The following is a 17,843-nucleotide window of genomic DNA, read 5'->3' as shown; positions in this document are numbered from 1 at the left end:
TGAAGGGGATCAAAAGGTACAAACTTTGTCGTAAAATAAGTAAGTCCTGAGGATATAATGAACAGCATGAAGACTAGAGTTAACAGTGCTGTATTGTATATTTGGAAGTTGCTAAGAAAGTAGATCTTAGGAATTCTCATCACAAGAAAAAAAAATGTAACTATACAAAGTGATGGATGATAACTTTTGGTAATCACTTTATAATAAATACATACATGAGGTCATTCTGGTGTATACTTTAATATCATGTTATATGTTAATTGTGTCTCAATAAAACTGGGAAAAAATCATTAAGGAGAGAGGAATGATGACAGAGCACACACAGTGAAATATTAATGGGTGGAGAATTGGGCAGGGAGATTTGGGAGTTCTTTGCACTGTGCAATTTCCCTGGAACTTCTTAATTATTTCAAAATAAACTATTTATATTATAAATAAGAGTCTCATCAGTATATCCTCAAGCAGAAATAGTGGATTCTTCATACCAACATTTCTAAATGAAACCAGAAAATACTTGTCTTACTACTTTAAAACTATTTCTAAAACCCAGAAATAGTACTTCGCTGCTCTTAAGAAAGAAAGAAAGAAAGAAAGAGAAAAAGAAAGAAAGAAAAAGAAAAAGAAAGAAAGAAGGAAAGAAGAAAGAAAGAAAGAAAGAAAGAAAGAAAGAAAGAAAGAAAGAAAGAAAGAAAGAAAAGAAAAGAAAAGAAAGAAGAAAAACAGAAAAGAAAAGAGGGGCACCTGGATGGCTCAGTGATTGAGTGTCTGCCTTTGGCTCAGGTTGTGATCCTGGGGTCCTGGGATCGAGTCCCACATGGGGCTTCCCTCAGGGAGCCTGCTTCTTCCCCTGCCTGTGTCTCTGCCTCTCTCTGTGTGTGTCTCTCATGAATAAATAAATAAAATCTTTAAAAAAAAGAAAAAGAAGGAAGGAAGGTAGGCAGGTAGGAAGGAAGGAAGGGAGGGAGGGAGGAAGAAAAGAGAAAGAAAAAAGAAAGAGAGAGAGAGAGAGAGAGGCCCAACTAGGCTTTATCTCAGGAAAAGAAAAAAGATCGCTGTCCATGCACGTCAATAATGAATTGATTTTTGTCTATTCATCCCTCAGAAGGCAAAACCTCCATAAAGAGTCAGGAAGGTTTGACTATCATCTGACTAAAGTTAAGATGTGGGGAAACTGAACTGAAACTGAAAACTTATGGTTTTCAGTTAATTCACATCTTTTTTTGGGGGGGGAGCTCTTGTTTTTTAAAAGATATAGTTGTTTTAAATTAGCAATAAAAATGAACCTTTACTAAGTGCTTACTATATGAATAAAGTGTTCACGTAACTTACTTTCCTTACAGAAATTATAGAGAAAATTAAAGGCAGAGATTTAACATCACAAGAGCAGGATACAGTTTAAAGTATTCAATAGCCTACATGTGGTTTATGAAGTTAGGTCCTTCAGTCTTTGTTGTTGTTTTTCCTTGTGTGATAACAGAGAGATGGCGGATGGCACATCTGAAGAGTGACATGGGTAAACGCGAGCACTTCCTGAGGAAGTGACGGGATGGTGGAGAGTCTGGGAAACGAGGTCTTGGAGCATGAGTTCAAGGAAGTGAAGGTGTTTATACTAGAAAGAGGCAGTTTCAAGGAAACACAAGAACTGCTTTCAAATCCCCAACAAGACCAAGCATGGAAACGGGATTACATTATTCTGAGTAGTTCAAAAGGACAAGCTCTAACCAATAAATGAAATTCTTATGATGTAAGATCTGGGACAAAAAAAGGAAAAAGCACCAATGATTCAAGCTATCTGACACAGAGTGGGGGTTGCCCTATGAATACCAGAGCTTTGGAAAAGTGATTTCTTAATTACATAAAAAATTATACCAGATGATATCACATGGCTATTCTAAACTGCTATTACATCTGTAAAATTACAATCACTTTGATTCACTACACTTACTAGTGAATACTGAAACACTTACTTTATATATAAATCTCAGAAATATACCTGTGGTGAGGTCAGTCTGCATATTTATGAACTTCAAACACACAATAGATTGAGTGAGGAGGAAACGCTCTTATTGAATTAATGATTCATCATTTGGCAAAGAATGGGCCTTTTTTTATTGATTTACTTATTTATTTATTTAAGGTTTTATTTATTTATTTGAAAAAGAGAGTGCACAGACATGAGAGGAGGACAGAGGCAAGGGAGAAGGAGAAGCAGACTCCTTGCTGAGCAGGGAGCCTGACATGGGACTCAATCCCAGGACCCCAAGATCATGACCTGAGCCTTAAATAAGTAAGGCGTTTAACCAACAGAGCCACCCAGGTGCCTCAAGAATGATCCTTTTTAAAGGCTCTATTTCTTATAGAACTATATTTAAAGTCTATAAAAATAAGTGTGTGTTCAGCCACATGATATTTATTTCTTGTACATCCTTATTAAACATATATGTTTAAAATCACCATATCCATTCCTAAGCTTTAGTTCTATTCTCTACTGGGGATTTAAGAGCTCTCATAAAAGAGGTACTTTAGAGAAGGTGGGGCACTGCTCAGGCAAGAAGAGCCCCTGTCCTCAGCCTCAGGAAGACCCGGGCAAGACTGAATCCACCCATGGGGTAATAATTCTGCTTCAGATCCTAAGCACAGTTTCCCCCCTCCCACACATATACCCATGTTCTCCAGAGAGGTAGGCATGACCTACACAGAGTACAGAAGAAAAACTCAAAGGACTTAAGTGTGCCAAGAAGGGCCCTTTTTTTTTTTCTTTTATGAGTCAGCGGCAGTTCAAATACATGCTTTGGCTTAACTCATTGGAATGCACCTCAAGACATGGCCAGCAGTCTGCTGGAAGGGGGCAGGAGGAGGCCCCCCGGTATGTGGTTCTTTACCTTGATTGAGGGTGGTGGTCATCTGAATATACGTGTTGATAATACTGAATAGAACTACACACACACACACACACACACAGGCTCATAAAAATTGATGAAATCTGAATAAAATACCTGATTAACAGTTTTATACAAGGCCAATCTCCTGGTTGTGATATTGTACTAAAGTTATACAACCTGATACCCTGAAGGTCAAACAGGGCTTGGTACTATTTATGCAACTTCTTGGGAGTCTACAATTATTTAAAAAGAAAAAGAAAAAACAAAAGGAGGGAGGAAGAAGAAGATGGCCCTTTGGTCACTCACCTCAAAGCCAGGGAAGAAGAGGGAAATATGAAACGAAAAGGAAAGAAAACCCCGTAAGAACTGGGCTGCCTCTTTCCCGGATCCTTTGTTTGCAAAAAGTTTCTAACTGGACTCCTTTCTCTAGTCTTGTCTCCTTTAATTCCATCTTTCTCTTGGCTATCAGATATACTTTTTAAAAAATCTGACCAAGTCTCTGTCAAGCTTGCCCATCATTAACAGGGCAGGGCACCTTGGTCTCCTCCACCCCAGAGATTTGGCCATCCATGGATGCCTGAGCTGCCTTTTACACCTTTTAACACCAGTTCTAACTGCCTTTTAACACCAGTTCTAACTGAGCTCACACCAGTGGCACTGCCCAATATACCCTTTCCTTCCTCCTTCACCTCATTCTTCCTCCTCTTTCAAACACCAGGTTTGGCTGAACCAAACATTGTGAGGGCATTTCAGCACCCCTTCCTCAATTCTCCACATTGTTTTGCAATGATAAGTCCATGTCTGGTCCCCCCTGGACTGAGAGCTTCTCTGGACCTGTAGTGCCTGACAGAGTGCCTGTCACAGAGTTGGCATGCAACAAATCTATGTTCAGCTTACCTGACCTAGAAGACAGACATCCTGGCCACATTTTGCTTGGAAGTGACTCCTTTACATCCAAAACTGGGAGACAGGGCAAGCAGCCTTTTCCCAAGAATGTGAAAAGGCGGTCAGAGAAAGCACTGTGCTGAGAGTCAATGGAGACCAAAGGGAGTGTGGGACGTAGCACTGGGTTGAATCAGAAGGTGGCTGTGGAGGCCGAAATGGCGCAGCTGTGGCATAGCTCCTGGCCAGGATGGGCAAGGTGGTCAGCACAGGACAGCAACCAGCCACATGGCCAAGGAGAGGGCTCCTCGGAGATCTGGAAGCCCGACCAGAGCACGGTTTTCCTGAACACAGAGACGTGTCTCCCGTAACAGAGAATTTCATTAAATTCAGGAATGTACTGATGTAATGAAAAGTCACAGCAGCAGCCAAGCAGCAGCAATTAGGTGCACCACTACACACATTTCAAGAGTGACGTGCCCAGGAGCTGGCTTGAGCCAAAAACGGACAACAGTGGAAGAAGACCCGGCTCAGCAAGGACGCACGGCGATAAGCCCAGGAGGGGATTCCATGAAGGAACACCAGGCTTCCAAGAGTCAGCCAGTTCCTCCCATGCCAGGATGGCGTCGATGCCACAACTAACTCATCTAGAGTCTCCTCAGAGTTCCCCAGTTTTGTCTGGGTGCTTCTCAGTTTAGATTTCCAAACTTCTGAGTGGCAGCCTCTCATCTAAGGATCTTTACGATGTAAAAGGAGAAGATTGCACTCCCATTTAAACTGGAGTGCAATCAGTCATCATCTCAATTTGATTTCATGCCTTTCCTGTGACTGCTCATGACCATCTCTTCCGGGCTTCCAGGCTCACACAAACTGGTTCCCCATTGGGGCTCTAATCTGGGAGATTCTAAAGATCCAGGCCTTGTGTGACCTTGCAAAGACTCAGTGACCTGGCTGCAGCTTGCACTTGATGAAGTCCCCAAGTGTATGTGACTCAGGAAAGTGGTTGTGGAGGGGAAAGGGGCAGGCAATTCAGCCCCTTGATGTTTTAAAAGGGACCTGGGACTCATCTATGTACAAGTATTAAAATCTTCAGGGCCATGACAGCAAATAAGGAAGGTCAAGCCTGCTCCCCTTCAAAGACATCGCTCAGATTGCTCCTTCTCCTTGATCGTGGTCCTGGGCATTTCCTGAGAGCTGACTGCTTCATTTGTACAATGACATTCTGGAAAGGAAGGGTCTCCATCTCTCCTCTCCCTCTGGTACCCCAGCTCTGAGGATCTTAACTCTGGACAGGTCACCCACACATTGTGTGCAATGGGAAGGAGGAGTAGAAAAGAATGCTCGTGTTAACGGAGCACCTATTTTGGGGCAGACACTTCTCATAGACGGTCTCCTTTAGAAAAAGGAATAAAAGCAAGTAAGAAAAGAAATAACTCCCAAAAGATCTGCCTGAGTTCCATTTGGATACTTCCATGGTCTATTATTTTCAAAATTCAGGGAGGCTCCATGTGTAAGCTCTGCCAGGTATCATTGCCTTTGGCTTGGCATCAGAGGAACCAGGGGGGGTTTGCCTCTCCCAAAGAGCTTCTGAATGCCAATCTCACACCAAGTCAAGGAGGTGTTGCCCTGTGATCTCCAACTGTGGGAGTTGGGGAGTGCCTTAGTACAGGTCTGCTTTTCAAATGTATTTACATTCCAAGGTAATGGATGGGCAGCATTTGAAAATTCGTCAGGGAAAATGTTCATTTTGGTAAATGCCAACCTCTTAACAAAAACAAAGCTCCTTTTTCTTAGTACCCTTCAATAGCTAGGGAAGACAAGGGGTGAGTGGTGAAGTGAGGGCAGAGAGAAGCATCCCCGGTTAGTTTCCAACTGGGCTTTGTGCAGTAAGTGGAATAAAAATAAGCAAGGACAAGAGTGCTTAACTAGGAGGAGCTGAAAAAGGAGTTCTTACAAGCAGGCCCATCTTTGGGCCCAGTTTGTGATTCTAGGGTGATTAAAAAGAATCTGGGCACTTGGGTGGCTCCATGGTTGAGTATCTATCTGCCTTCGGCTCAGGGCATGATCCCAGGGTTCTGGGATCAAGTCCTGCATTGGGCTCCCTGCAGGGAGCCTGCTTCTCCCTCTGCCTGTGTCCCTGCCTCTCTCTGTGTCTGTCATGAATAAATAAATAAAATCCTAAAAAAAAAAAAAAAAAAAAAAAGAATCCCTCTGATAAAGCCTCTGAGAAGACCCTTGTATGGAATCCCAACTGCCAAACCTTATGCCCAGTCAGTGAGGATTTGCTGAAGAGCATGTCAGAGGTCTGTCCCCCACTTTGGGAGGAAGGATGGACAGACAGAGGGCCTGGGAAGCGTCCCCTAGGCAAGGGGTTTGAGGTGTACCTGAGCTTAGGTACCTGCTAAGAGCCTGGAGGGCCTCTGTGCAGGTCTCCTCAGAGGCTCATGGATTCAGAGATCATTAGACCTTAACGATTCCAGCACCTTCATTTTACAAATAAGGAGCCTGAGGCCTGAAAAAGTGATGTGCCCTGTCTAAAGGTTTGGAACAAGCTGGTGGCTGGCACTTGGTGTGTGGGAGCCTCTTCCCAAATTTAAAGCATCAATTTGGGCTAACCAATTTTTCTGATCCTGAGTATGGGGGGTTACCATAGGCTACTCTCTCATACCAGAGGCCTGTCAGTGGCCTGTCCCGTCTCCTGTCAAAAGTATCCCAAACAAGCAGAAAGAGACCCATGAGAGAAATACTCAACTTTGACCTTTTTTTTTTTCTGGCAGAATGAAAAGAAAAAATAAATAAGTAACCCAGCATCATAGTGACTAACAATTTCTAATGTGGCTGTGTAAAGTATTTGTAGAGAGCCATTAAGAGAATCATTTGGAAAGTTCTGTATTGTTTTCCTAAAGGCCCACGCGCTGCCCTGCCCGGAGCCGACTGTGAGCTTGAAAGGCTTTGCCCTGACACTTTCCACTTCCTGCTCATCCTCCTGTTACCAGGATGCGAATGGGGTGCGGAGGATGACAGAAACTTCCTGCGGCCCCACGGCTAAGACTGAGCTGACCCAAGCTGGAGGAGGCTCTGTCCAGCGGAGCCGGGAGGAGGAAATCTTGTTTCCTCTTCAATCACCCAAGAGGTGGTACAGAGGGATGTGTAGGAAGTCAGCTAATTGTCGCTGAAGTCACCGTCTGTTTCTTCAACAGAGGATCACAGCTCCAGTTCCCTTAGAGCTGAGACGTGGAAGGAATTCACAAAAGTCTGCCTTAGCCACTTGGAGAAGCAGCTCCATTTGTCTCATGAAGGCCACAGGACACTCCCAGCTTTGAAATCCAGAACTGGGCCGGTGAGTGCCTTGCCTTCCTGTAACCAAGAGCTGAGGGAGCCCCACTTGGCTTTATGCACTGCCCAAACCAAGCAGGAATAAAAGCCCGGTTTTGACCGCTGTTGCACTATCATTCAAACAGGACCATTCACTGCGCTAGGGAGGGGGCCTAGGGAAGGAAGGCATTTGGGGACCATTGTTAGCTGGAGAAAAAAAAAAAACACACACTGTAAACATGTATAAATGGTCTGGGTAACTTAGTTGCCCAAGATCCTGTTGAGAACTTTTACTCATTACTCTTGTTATTGTTACTGTCAGAGACATTCCCTCCTACACATCCTTCCTTGCTCCTGGCAGGACACATGTCTTGATCAAAAGCAAAGAACATTCACTCTCTCCTTCCATTTATGAAAGATGGGGCTGGTTGAGGGTGAGGGGGAAGGTACACAATCAGGGCAGTTTTTCATCATTAGCAAGGAATGGGGATTTTGATAGGCATTAGCTGAGCAGAATAACTTAATCCAAACAGTGACTTCTGAAAAGGAGATACAAGGCCCATGATGTGGGAAGCTATGAAGAGCCATTTAGGATTATCTTGCAGAAAGGGAACATGGACAACATGCTTTCTATCAAACCCACAGAGGGAGGATGCCATACACAGCCAGGAACTGAATATTCTCAGGTAGGAATTTACACTAAAGTCAATATAGACAGGGCACTCTGGAATGGGACTGCATTTTTCCCCCATTAAATCAGGGCTTCATCCAACCTTAATTTGCCATCACTGAACCCGTGAGATCGAATGTGGAAGTTCATCCCTCAAAGCCCAGGTCCAAATGCCACATCCTCTTCCAGGCCCTTCCTGGATTCCCTGATCAAAATAACTGTCTTCCTCTGGTGATCCCACAACACCTTCCTCCTCCTCTACAGAGAGAGCTTTACTGGTACAAAATAAGCACGAAATAAATGCTCACCTGATAGGTTACCAATCCAACAAATCAGTGAATAAACGAAAGATGTCAGAATCATGGATGCGTCTTTCAAAGTGAAAGTACAGCCTTTATTCTATACATGCTTTGGGAACATTTATCCCCTGGATGTTGTTGTTGTTGTTGTTGTTGTTGTTTTAATAAAGATTGAGGACGCCTGGGTGGCTCAGTGGTTGAGCATCTGCCTTCAGCTGAGGTCGTAATCCTGGGGTCCCATGATCAAGTCTCACATTGGGCTCCCTGCATGGATCCTGCTCCTCCCTCTGCCTATGTCCCTGCCTCTCTCTGTGTCTCTCATAAATAAATACATAAATAAATAAAATCTTTAAAAAAAATTAAAAAAAATAATAAAGATTGTACTCTGCGATTTAAGTTTAAAAATCACACTCAAAGCAAGGAAAGAAACACTTCTAACTTTTTCTTTAGGTAGTAGTAGAAATAACCTCTTTCAGCCCTCAAGCCCAGGGTCCTGGGGAGAAAGAGCACACAGTATTTCTGCTCTAGTTGCCTCTGAACTGAGGGCTGGAGCCAAGATACTGGAAAATGCTCGTCCATCTCACATGCAAGAGAAAAGAATTCTGGGCATTTTGATATTTGCCACGGCCCCTCCACCTCATCCCACCTGCCATCGTCAGAGCCCCGTTGCTATTATCAGAACCATCCCGCACCAAGTGTTCTCTTGTGTCATTGAAGAAATGGCAAAGGTTTGGAGAGCTGCCTTCCCTTCCTCTGACCCACCTCCCTCTCTGGTGCCAACTCCCATTCAGAGGAGAGTTACAAAGAATTGTTTGTGCAGGGAGTGGCTCAGCCTTCCCTTTCGGCCCTGCACCACCCCCTCCTGTGAGCTTCACCACCTAATTCCCAGCAGCTGGCTTTGTTGCTGCAACAGATGGCAACTCTTTCTTAATGTGGCACAAAGGTGTCTGTAGGCAGCCAACCATGGCACACCGCTGGCCACAGCTGGCTAAATGTGGTTTCAGAGACTTGTTTGTGCTCCTGTGTGACTAATACTTACCTCCCCACTGGCTGGCATGAGACCTCTCTCCTACTCATCTGGCATTTGGAACACAATCGACTGGCTTCCCGGCCACTACCAAACTCATTTAGAGCCCAGGTGGAGGGACTGGGTTTGGGTGGAACTGAAGAGCAGGGGCCTATAGAGTCCCAGGGACTCAGAGACATCAGTCACGTTCTTCTCATGAAGGCATATGCACTCTCAGCCCATGGGGAGAACTTACAGATGGTCGAGAGATAGGAAGGCCTTTCACATCTCCTCTGGGTGAACCAGTCTGTCTATTTGCAAAATAAGCTTATATCTTTAAAAAGAAAGCTAGGTTTAAATTAGTCAGGACTTAAGAGTTTTAAGCAGCACCTGACAGGCTTTGGGGTCAAAAGAATTAGTAAATAAATAAATAAATGAGTGAGTGAATAGATGAAGGAATGGACTGATAAGGAAAGAGAAGAACAGGGCAGGCAAACAGTTCTCTGCATTCTAGGAACTTTCCCAACAGACCCCCTCTGTACCTATAAAATGACTAATGAACAGATTACATAAAATATGGTATGTCTGTGCTCTGGAGTACAACACTATGTGGTTGCTTAAAAAAATACAACATCTATATACATATGGATATGAAAAATATCCAAGATCTACTTTGGGTGAAGAAAACAAGACAGCCTGGCAAGCAGGCTACCATTTGCATGGACACATTTTTAAAATATATATATATATTTGTAAAGGCATAGGCTATCTCTGGAAGGATACAGCATCAGGAGTAGTACTGGTTGTGTCTGAAAGGAAAAATAGGTGGCTGAGGACCAGAGATTGATAGAGACTTTCTTCCCGCTATGCACCTTTTATATTTTTTGAACTTACACCCTATCTCATATATTATCTATTTAAAAAGTTTCTTTTTTATTAGTAAAAACTAAAATTAAAATAAGATTCATATCAATAGAAATAAACATACCAATCACATATTTAAAATGAAAAAGGAAGCATTATCAACAATAGCCAAATTATGGAAAGAGCCCAAATGTCCATTGACTGATGAATAAAGAAAATGTGGCGGACACACACACACACACACACACACACGCCACAATATTACTCAGCCATAGAAAAGAATGAAATCTTGTCACTTGTAAGGACGTGGATGGAGCTAGAGAATATTATACTAAGTGAAATAAGTCCAAGAAAGAGAAATGCCAAATGATTTCACTCATATGTGGAATTTAAGAAATAAAACAGATGAACTTGGGGTGGGAGAATGTGGGGAAGAGAGGCAAACCAGAAAACAGACTCTAGAGAACAAACAGGGGGGTTGCTGGAAGGGAGGTGCATCGGGGGATGGGCTACATGAGTGATGGGCATTAAGGAGGGCACTTGTGATGAGCACTGGGTTATATGTAAATGATAAGTCACTAAATTCTACACCTGAAACTAATGTTACACTGTGTATTAACTAACTGGAATTTAAATAAAAACTTAAAAAACATAAAATGAAAAAAGAAGTCAGACAAAATATATGCAGTATGATACCACTTACAGTTTTAAAAAATACTCTGAGTTTGGGGGCACCTGGATAGCTCAGTCCCTTAGGTGTCCGACTCTTGATTTGGGCTCAAATCATGATATTGGGGCCATGAGATCAGGCCCCAAGATGGGCTCTGCACTTAGCTCCCAGTGTGCCTGTCCCTCTCTCTCCCTCTGCCTCTCCCACTGCTCATGCACTCTCTTCCATATGCTTTCTCTCAAATAAATAAAATCTTCAAAACAAAAATACTCTGAGTATATGTGTGTACATATAGATGTGTATGTGAAGAGATTAAAAAGTTATGGGAGGGGAATGGAGAAGTTTTCACTTTTTATCCTGTATATTTCTGTATTATTTAAAAACTTTATAACAGGGGCATCTGGATGACTCAGTTGGTTAAGCATCTGACTTCGCTCAGGTCATAATCCCAGGGGGATGGATCATCCCGGGCTCTCCGCTCATCAGGGAAGCTGCTTCTGCCTTTCTCTCTGCTTGCTGCACCACCTGCTTGTGCTCTCTGTCAAATAAATAAATAAAATCTTTAAAAAAAAAAAAAAAAATAACCCACCCCTCCACTCACACTTGCTCTCCTCTAAATAAATAAATAAATAAATAAATAAATAAATAAATAAAGACAGCTTTATATGTTCTGATCAGTTATCCTCTCTAAGATATATTGTTAGGAACAAAATGGTATATACATATGTATATATATACCATTCAACCATTCAACCATTTGTATAGGGAATTTGTATGTGAATGTACAGAGTCTTTTAAAGGGTATATATGGGATTGGCACCATGCTCCTTCTGGGGAGGGAAAATTGGTGGCTAAGAAACAGATAAATGGGGAATTCACCTTTGCATGGTGTATAATTTGCATATTTTATAATTTTGTGCCATAGGTACATGCTCCCTAGTATTTTAGTCCAATTCTTTTACTACTTTAATTTTTAAACATAGGACTTCCTTATTAGGCTTGATTAGGTCAATAATAAGATTAAAGCCTAGATGCACCTGGGCACCTCAGTTAAGCATCTAACTCTTGATTTTGGCTCAGGGGGTGACCTCAGGGCAGTGAGATGGAGCCTGCCTTGGGCTCCACCCTGAGCATGGAGCCTGCCTAAGATTCTCTCCCTTACCCTCTGCCCCTCCCCCCGTCTCTCTCTCTAAAAAACAATTTTTTAAAATGTTTGTAAAAGATTAAAGCCTAAAAAGAACTCGGAAAATCAAGTGGTTTATTTCCTTCAACACCCATACATGATTCTCATCCTAGAATATTTTGTTTTCTTGGGAGCTGGTACTCTGGGGCACTCATGAAAATACCCCCTCAAAAGGCTGAAGCATTGCTCTAATTCCCTTGGTGGTCAGCATTATCATGCCACTCAGCCTAGAGGCCCCATGCTGCATAAAACAATACTGAGAGAAGACTAAAATCAAATGATCACAACAAATACTGGCTCTGAGCAAATGATTCTAGTCATTAATACTTGTTTGTCAAGTGCCTACTATGTGCAGGGGCTGGAAGCTCACACCCCCATTTGTCTCTGAAATGTGTCAAGATCACAGACACATTTCTCACTTTAAAAAAATCAGATTAGGGATGCCTTGGTGGCTCAGTGGTTGAGCATCTGCCTTCAGCCCACGGTGTGATCCTGGAGGCCCAGGATCGAGTCCCACATCGGGCTCCCTGCATGGAGCCTGCTTCTCCCTCTGCCTGTGTCTCTGTCTCTCTCTGTGTGTCTCTCATGAATAAATAAATAAATCTTTTAAAAAATAAATAAATCAGATTAATACAATTTGATGGGATGTTTATTTTTAATCCTACTTTCTTCAAACTATGGGTAGCAGGGAGAGTCTACTGTCAACATTTCCAGTCTCTAGTCAAAGTCAAAATTTTATATAGAAGTCTACAACTGACCTAGCTATGCAGCTCCTAAGATAATTGCTCTAAAATATCCCTAATATTGGCCCAAATGTTCAGGAGTCCCAGGGGAAGGGCCCTTCTGTTCCTGTTGTGCCCACCCCAAACCAAGCTCTTAGGGGCCCGTGGCTGCTCAGTCGCTTCCTTGGGCTCCTCACCCTTCCCAGCAATTCCCTTTTCTTCCCTCTGGGTGCCATGACAGAGTGATTCATGGTTCACTCCAAACAGCTCATGCTTGTGCCTGTATCAGTCCCCTGGGCAGAATGTCTGCCCCTCTCTTCCTGTGTAAGGCCTGCTGTCAGGGCCAACCTCGAAGCCCTGGCAACTTTCTTCCTTTAAGCACCAGTCCTAGCCAGCTCTCGTCTCCCACACTACCAGTTCTCCCATGATATTGACTACTGCTTTGGCAATTCATTGTGCACCACCCTGGGACAGATGACTCTTCTCTTATTGTGAATTCCATGACTCGTGTTTGCTGGAAATAATGAGGAGAAGAATATAGGCCCTAGGAGGGGGAAAAAAAAGTGGGCTGGCAGGACAGAAGTGGAACCTGGTCAGATGCCCCAGGGCCTTTTCACCACCTTCTGTGATGGGGACAACCTTAGAGATGAGAGGGAAGGGAGAGAGGTAGAGCAGCTTCGACTCCAGGGATCATTCTGGGCCCGGTCAGCATTCCCCAACCAGAGTGTTGGAGTGGGGTCTAGTGACAGAAATGTCAGTGTTCCAGTGGTGACCCCCTCACCTCCCTCCCTTCCATCTTCACTGTAATGCACTTTAAATCCCAAAGCAGTGCCCTCAGGCTCTTCCCTGGAGGACCACCCTAAGGCTACTAGAACGGGAGGGCCTGGAACTTCTTCCCCCAGGGCAGCCCTGCCCAGGAACCCTCCGTGCTGGGAGAATTCTAAGGCATAGTTTATATTCAGGATTCTTCTGCAGAGGCCAAGCTACCCCCTGAGGAACTTCTGAAACCACACCCTTGCCTGGGGGACCTCTGCTTTCCCATCCTGCTTCTCCTCCGTCACCTGTCCTTCCAGCCACCCTGCCCTTGATAAATCACTTGCCTTCTCTACAGGCTTGCTTCTGGGGAGCTTGACCTAAGACAAGCAAGGTGGGGGCTGGGGGAACGCCCTTTGGCACTCGGAGAAAGGAAGCAACGCAGTTTTGTTTTGTTTTGTTTTTTTCTTTAATTTCCTAAAATATCCAAGTTCTTTTGTGGGTTGGGAGTAGTGGCAACACTAGGAGATGCAAGCTAACAGGATGGTGCTTGACTTCTGTCCTTATATCTACTGATGAAAGACTGTGAGCAGCCAAGGTCAAGGGGCAGGTATTAGATTTATTCACTATCATAACCTCCACTGGACTCTCCCATGTGCCAAGCACTGTGCTAAGTCTAAGCCCATTCTCTCTCTCTCTTTTTTAATTCCTCAGAACAACCCACATAACAGTACCCCCATTTGTTAGGTTAGACTGTGAGAAATGAAGTCATTGGCGCAAGGTGCCCAGAGGGATCAGGCCTGCCTTCTTCTCTTATGTGCCTGGTCACCCATCATTCTTTTTTTAAAAGAAGATTTATTTATCCATGAGAGACAGAGAGAGAGAGAGAGAGAGAGAGAGAGAGCGTCAGAGACACCGGCAGAGGGAGAAGCAGACTCCATGCAGGGAGTCTGACATGGGACTCGATCCCCCGTCTCCAGGATCACGCCCTGGGCCGAAGGCAGCACTAAACCGCTGAGTCACCCAGGGATCCCCTCACCCATCATTCTGAAACATGTCCTTCACATACCACTCTGGAACCTTAAGTTCAAAAGTGCTCAAAATTCTTTACTGATTGCTCAGAATTGCTCGGAGAGCCCTCAAAATAACAAGAAATAGCCCTCAAAACAGCAGACTGCAAAGTGAAATAATTGATCTTACTAAAATCAAAGTAATCAAGCTGGGAAAGAAGGGCTTAAAAACAAGTTTGTTTTAAGATCACAGATTTCCCAAAAAAGGGGGGTGGAGGGTTGCGCCTGGGAGACTCAGTCAGTTAAGTATCTGCCTTCAGCTCAGGTCATGATCCCAGGGTCCTGAGATCAAGCCCCACAGTCTCCTTCAGCTTCTCCTTCCCCCCAGTCTCCTTCTGCTCAGCAGGCAGTCTCCTTCTCTCTCTGCCCCTCCTTCTGCTTGTGCTCTCTCGCGCGCTCACTCTCTCTCTCTCTCTCAAATAAATCAATAAAATCTTTATTTAAAAAATAGACTAAAATGCATCCTTTTGTTTGCTTTGTTAATTGAAGAGTAATTTCATGCACTAGCTTACTAGGTGGTTATTAACATAGTTTAAACAACAGTTCTGCAACATTATCAAAAATACTGAGCACTGTTCACCTAAAAGAAAAAAGAAAAGAAGGCTCCTTTTCATGCATCAAGTCTGCTGCCCCTCTTTTTTTTTTTTTTTTTTATGCTACCCCTCTTACACGCCTTTGTTTGGGGCTCAACTTATAGTTCTATCAAATAGGACTGAGGCCCTTCTCTTCCCTGCACAGAAGCAACAGTATGCCCACTGGCTACAGAGCAGCAGAAGCAGGTGGGGGGTGGGGGACAGGGTTAAAGGGTAAGAAGGCAGTGGTGTGCCCAGGGAATAGCAGTGACAAGGAAGGGACACTGCCAAGGTGGTGGCATGCCCAGTGGCCAATCTGGAGACAGGAAGGGAAAAATGGAGGACCACAGAAGCAGTTGCCCAAAGAGCTGTTGGAACAGAAAAGAGATTAATGATATACGAGAGGGTTGAACAATAAGTTTATGGGGGCCGATAAGAGCCCATTTCTCATTATCAGAGAAGGAATCTACAAACATTGAGAAGGAGAAGACCAAAAAGAAAGCTGAGGTATTGGATTTGAATTAGATGTACCAGTGTGCACTCATTTTATAATACATGTACAGAAATAGATACGATATTTGTGTGTATGTGTCTGCATATGAACCAGATCTTAGGTTTCTGAGCACCATCCTCAATTAAAAGGCAACAGAGAGCTCCCCAGAGAAATGGCTGGTTCCTGGACTGAGGCAATAAGCTTGGAACATGTTGTGCCAAAAAGTAAGGAAAAAAAGTTGGGGCACCTGTGTGGCTTAGTCAGTTGAGAGTCTGACTCTTGATTTTGGCTCAGGTAATGACCTCAGGGTCATGAGATCGAGTCCCATGTTGGGCTCCTTGATGAGCCTGGAGCCTGCCTTAAAGATTCTCTCACTCTCTCCCTCTGTCCCTCCTCCCCACCCCCCAGCTCACACTCTCTGCTCTCTGCTCTCTCTCTCTCTAAAAAAAGAAAAAAGAAAGTAAATAAAAGCTAAAGCAAGAATGATAGAAACATGACAGGAGCCAGTTTGAAAACATTCCCACCGGTCAAATGTCACTTTGAGCATCAAAAATAACTAGTTATAATAACAATAGTCCCTTAAATGATGAGAATCCATGCATCCCTTCCTATATGTATATATAGCAAATAAATGGAGAAGGGAACAGTCTGCCTACAACGGAATGTCAGTAGTAGGCAGAATTGATGATAAACCCAGAAAACCATTATTCAACAACCATCATAGTGGTGGTTGATTCAGAAGGCAGTCATCCATGGAGACAGGCTGGTGAGAACTGGCTATTGTGGTCTCCGCATAAAATCTTCATCAGTTAAGAAGGGAAAATGAGAATTTATGGTCGAGAAGCCAAGTGATGGAGAATAACATCTCCAGTGGTTAGACAGCTGGCAACTTCTCAATGCACAGCATCATTTCTAGAGGATTCCTGCCAAGAATGCATGGCCTGAGTCTGGGCATGAAGAGACATCAGAGAGACACAGGGGTGGGCCATCCTACAATATGAAAGGCTAGTACTTTTTCCACTCGAGATCTTAGAAGGTAGAAAAAGACCAAAGAACCTTTCCAAATCAAAAGAGACTGGAGAGAGTTGGCCACTAACCACCATATAAGACCTTGAATTGTACCCTGGACAAGAAAGAAGTGACATGCTGGGGACAGTTGGAAATATGTAAATGGAGTCTGTGGAGGACATGATAATGTGTAAAAGTGACCTGCATGGTTGTATGGCATTTATATAGGAGAGTGTCCTTGCTTTGGGGAAATACACACCTGAATAATCATGAGTAATGGAGCAGCATGTAAGCAACTTGTTTTCAAGTAGTTCAGAAAAAGACTATGTATTAATTACTTATATGTGTATAATATGTATAACTGCACTATCTGCATGTGGAGAGAGAGAGAGAAGGCAAGAGAAAGAGCCTGAAAATATAAGACATTAATAGGTGGTATTCTGGGTGAAGGGGATATAAGATTTCTTTGTATTGTTCTTGCAACTTCTACAAGTTTAAAATTATTTTTAATTAACTTATTTAAAAATAAAATACGTTATTTAAAATAATAAAATCCAGGCAAAACTTGAGGTAACCTAGAGAGGAATTAGAATGGCAGGTAAATGGGGAAGCCAATGAAATGAGAGGTAAAGAGAAGAAAGCAATTAAGCAATTTATTACCCTCTCCCCCTTGTCCCATTTATTTATTTAAAATAAATGCAATGGAAACTATCTGCAATATAGCTCCAAATGGTTCCCTCAAATGTCAAACCTGATTCTACATATGAATATTTTGCAGGAGAACCAGCAGGAGCTTTGCCATCAGACAGACCTGGATGCAGATGCTCCTTAGAGCTCTGTGTTTCTGAGACTCAGTTTTCTCAGGTGTAAAATGGGAATAATCACACATTATCTCACAGGTTGTTATGAAGATTAGAGGAGATCATCTACAAATAACACACAGATCATCTAAGAGTAGACTACGTGGGGTCAGTGGTGGAAGCAAAGTTCTCACAGAGAGCTCACTATTATTTGGGGTTTACATTGCACATCAGGAATTTTTTGAATACCAAAAGCTTAACTTTCACTCCTGAGTTTGTCACTTAACAGTTTGGCTTTAAACAAAACAAAGCAATCCAAAAACTGTTGCAACTGAGGATCAGAGCTGTTGTATACAGAGAGTGGTATCAAAGGGCCCTTGGGCATGCTTATGGTTCTGATACTCAGTGAGACCTCACCATTTAAATAAATTTATAATGTGCAGAATGTCATTTATTGATTCTGTGCTCGGCAGAAGGTGCACAGCTAAATTGCCGCTTTCCACTTCTGAAACTAGTATTCATCAGTCACAGTGCCTCTATTACACACTGAGATTTATTATGTTGTAAATAAAATGTCCCACCTGTGACAGGTGTTCAGTATTGACTGATACTGACTTGTGAGTTTTCTTGACTTGTGAGCCCCCTCAGGCCCCA

Source organism: Vulpes vulpes, chromosome 13 (assembly GCF_048418805.1).
Source record: "Vulpes vulpes isolate BD-2025 chromosome 13, VulVul3, whole genome shotgun sequence".
Lineage (NCBI taxonomy): Eukaryota > Metazoa > Chordata > Mammalia > Carnivora > Canidae > Vulpes > Vulpes vulpes.
Note: the sequence above shows the minus strand (reverse complement) of the source record.